The sequence below is a fragment of the Chrysochloris asiatica genome, unplaced genomic scaffold (assembly GCF_000296735.1).
Source record: "Chrysochloris asiatica unplaced genomic scaffold, ChrAsi1.0 scaffold00053, whole genome shotgun sequence".
Lineage (NCBI taxonomy): Eukaryota > Metazoa > Chordata > Mammalia > Afrosoricida > Chrysochloridae > Chrysochloris > Chrysochloris asiatica.
This window is the reverse complement of record NW_006408571.1, coordinates 13395672-13399912: the sequence shown is the minus strand read 5'-3', so window position 1 is coordinate 13399912 and position 4241 is coordinate 13395672. Positions and strand designations below refer to the sequence as shown.

General features: G+C 47.1%; 1 pseudogene; it reads right to left on the bottom strand.

Annotated features, from left to right (window-relative positions):
* Nucleotides 1-338: 338 nt before the first annotated feature.
* Nucleotides 339-3026, bottom strand: LOC102824346 (annotated as a pseudogene).
* Nucleotides 3027-4241: the final 1215 nt, after the last annotated feature.

Sequence of the window (4241 nt, the reverse complement as noted above, 5' to 3'; positions counted from 1 at the left end):
GAGGCTTTCTACTCCTGTAAAGATTTACAGCCTTGGAAACCCTGTACGCTATGGGTCAGAACGTACTCGATGGCACTTAACAAATTGACCTTCCAGGACCCAGACCTTCATTTTGTTTACATTGTGAATGCCTTGAAGTCAAGCCTACATCTTCCTCAACTCTGATCTTCAGTGCCAGGCACAGATCAAATTCTTGTTGAGATCAAGGCTTATAATGCCATAGTTAGCTTACCTTCTGCTTTTTACCAATGAGTTCACTGTCCATCTGTCCCTAGCAGAGTTGAACCCTACCTCCAAGGACCTCTTAGGCTTTGAGAAAAACTTCTAAGCCCATCCTGTTAAATGCCCATTTTGAGACAGCTGGCACCTCTTGAGGGACCGTCCACCTGGTCAGGATCCCACTGGCAACTAGGGTGCAGCCAGTGGTAGTAGACAAGCTGCAGAAGCATACCCAAAAGGCAGCGGGAAGCACCTAATACAGCAACATCTGCAATGGTATTCCACGGGGCAGCCAAGTGGCCACCAGGAGACTACTGTCACTCAGGAGGAATGCTAGGTGAATGGTGGCCCACCCTCATGTGTGGCCCTCTGCCACGGTGAACCAGGAGCAATAGACGATGGTGGCCACTGTTACCTAGTAGAGCCCCTCAGAGCCTGGGTCTGGAGCCAGACCCATAGTAGCAGCACCAGCCACAGGTCCAGAAAGTGTAGGGCTACATAGTGGGGGAAGAGGGCAGAGAACAGAGCCACGACCAGGACTTGGGGCCACAGCAACAAAGGTTCCACAAGAAGGAATCACAGGGAACCCTGGTTTCAAGAGGGGCTTAGGAGGCAGGCAGGTTTGCAAGGCCCAGTAGTAGTCAACTAGCACCCACGAGATGCCCAGAAAGGACGTACAAATGCCAACCAACTGGTAGGACTCAGCCTGGCCACCCTGCAGCACAGTGGCCAGCATCAGCATCAGCTGCGGGTTGTCTCCAAGAAAGTCTCAAACAGCAGCAGCATGCTTATGTCGAGGGAGAGGAAGTCTGAGAAGGCCAGGTCAAACTCAGAGGGCACCTCCTGCTGCCATGCCCCTGAACACACCTGTGCAGGTAACCCACCTATAGGAGGTGCAACAGTGTCAGACAGCGGCCGGAAGGCTACAACCTGTGCAGGCCGGTAGGGTCGGCGCACAGCCAGATCCAACTGAAGAGTTGCAGCGCAGCTGAAACGAGGCCTAGCACTGTCCACAGGTAGTGGCCACTGAACAAGTACTGACCCACAGCCCACAGGTCGGCAGCCAAGCCGAGCAGGAAGGCAGCAGTGCCCAGGACGTCCAGGACCAAGTCCCAAAGGAGGGCGGCATGGAACGACCAGGTATGGCCCGTCTGTGTCTTCCCCGACCCCTTCTCTGCCCCTGCTCCCCGCCCCCAGGGCTCAGGGTTGCCCAGTCAGGAAGGAGGCGGGCACAGCCCTCTGCCCATCCCAGGTCTGGCCCTACTCTCTCTCTTGTCTTCTTAATGACCGTTTTCTTTTTTCCTGTATAATTTTCTTGATGTCATTCCATAACTCATCTGGTCTTTGGTATTTAATTCATCAAATGTGTTCTTTAGATGATCTCTAAATTCAGGTGGGATATGTTCAAGGTCATATGGATATTATGTTATCACAGACAGCATTGTACTTCAAGATAGATCTTGAAATGTTCTTTTTGAAGATGAATTCAATTTGTCATTCCTGACATAGTAAACCATGTGGTTGTCAGATTCGAAATGGTCAATATCAGTCCATTTCAGCTCACTAATGCCGAGGATGTAGTCCTGGTGTGGCACTGTGGTGTGGCAACATGCTAACTGCAAAGTCAGCTTGAACCACAAGGTCAGTGGTTCAAGCTCACCAGCTGCTCCTCGGAAACCCAATATGGGGTTACTATGGGTCAGAACTGACTCAATGGCACTTAATTACAACAACAACAATGCTTAGGGTATCAATGTTTATGCATTCAATTTAATTTTTGACAATTTCCAATTTTCCTATATTCATACTTCGTATAGTCCATGTTCTGATCATTAAAGAAAGTTTACAGCTGTCTCTTTTCACTTTGAGTTGTGTCCCATCAACAGATGAAGGTCCTGAAAGCTTTACTCCATTTGCATCATCATGGTCAACAGTTCTTCCCAGTTGCATTTTTAGTGCCTTCCAACCTGAGAGGCTTATTTTCCAGCACTGTATCTGACAATGAAGGAGCTCTAGTAGCGTAGTGGTTACAAATCGGGCTGTGAACTGCAAGGTCAGCAGTTCGAAACTACCAGCTGTTCCACAGGAGAAAGATCTGCTCCCATAAAGATTGACACCCTCGGAAACCCTGTACACAGGGTGGCTATGAGTCGGATTATCACTAGAGACTCTGAAACTTGCTCTTGAGCATAGAGAAGCTAAAGCACCTGAAAGAAATGAAGAAGTAAAAGAGTTAAACAGATAATTTCAAAGGGCAGCTTGAGAAGACAAAGTAAAATATAATGAAAGATGCAAAGACTGGAGTTAGAAAACTGAAAGGGAAGAACAGGCTCAACATTTCTCAAGCTGAAGGAACTGAAGACAAATTCAAGCCTCGGGTTGATATATTGACGGTTTCTATGGGCAAAATATTGAATGAAGCAAGAAGCATCAAAAGAAGATGGAAGGAGACTTCTGGCATTATGGTGGACTAGGGAGACATACCAAACGGACCATCTACAACAAAGATACAAGAGACCAAAAGAAATAGACACAGATGAAAACTCTGGAACACTAAACTTCAGAGGAAAGGTTAGAGAAGTGGATTGGGTGCTTGCTAGATGGAAAAGCTGAGCAGGGATGGCAAGAGATGGAGACCGACTGATGAACATTGGACCCGTTGGTGTGACTGTATTGTGAGCAGTTTTGGCAAAAGAAGGTGGCCTAGTGGAGTAGATTCACACAGGTGGCAGGAAAAGTGAGATTTCTTCTTTTTCCTCATGTTCCCCTGGTGACCAGAGATGTTGCCAGCTCCAACCCGCATCCATCCCAGCACTGACCCTGCTCTCTGGGAGTTTGGAGCCATGTGGTTGGGAGATATGCCAATGTGAGGTAAGGGCTGACTGTGGTACTTTGGTGTGCCACTTTGGTGTCTGGATTGAAGCAGGCTTGGCTCCAGACCTACAGAACCCACAGAGCCACCAGACCAGCACTTAACCAGTCACCCTGCCCCCAGCTACCCAATGGCACTAGCAGACACTGAAACCAGCTCCATCAAGAGCTTACATGACTTCCAGATTGTGTGTCCTGAACATAGATAACACCAAGGCCCCTAGGAACTCCATCTAGGGCCAGGAACTCTGTTTTCACATCCCTCCCACAGCCACCTCATGAGCTCCTTGGTCTGCAGGAGCCCTCTGGGGATTTCTGCTCTCTGAGTCCAACAGCTGCACTGTTTTTTGTTTGTTTGTTTTGGGGTTTGGTTTTTTCCTTCAGTTGTTTTATTGTTTTTGTTTGTTTATTCTTTTTCTTTCTTCCTTCTCTTTCCATTTCTCCCACCCCCCCCTCCCGACACCCGCCCTTTTTTTAAAGTTCTTATTGTGATTTGAGTGAAAGTTTACAGGGCAGATCATTAGTTTTACAGTCAAAAAATCATATACTTTGTTTCATTACAATAATTATGTTGTTAAGTACTGTGGAGTCTGTTCCGACTCATAGTGACCCTGTACAGGGTTTCCGAGGCTGTAAATCTTTACGGGAGCAGAACGCCTCATCTTTCTCTCGTGGAAAAGCTGGTGGTTTCTAACTGCTGACCTTGTGGTTCACAGCCCGATTCGTAGCCACTACGCTACTAGAGCTCAATGATTATAATACCCTCTATGTACCATCAGTTAACAGTATTTCTCTCTAATCATTTTAGCTTTGTTTTTTAAACACTCAGGCATGTATAATAATTTAAACCACCAGAGGATACATTCTGTAAGCCTGCCTCCTGGCTGCTAGCTCTCAGTTCATCTCTTCCCATGTATCTAGAGTCCCCAGCTGCTCCATCTCTGCCTCCATCTTTGTTCCTTCTCTGGATAGGGTCCCGCATTCTGCTTGTGCTCCTCTCCCTTGATAGTCCTAGGGTCCTCTGTTTCTGGACTGTAAGATTAACTACTCGTCTGTTTTTGTTACAAAACTTCTACCTTTACAACTGTGACAGTCTCAGTTAGTCATGATAACAATTACTCACTATTGAATCATAAGAATCTTATCCCCAT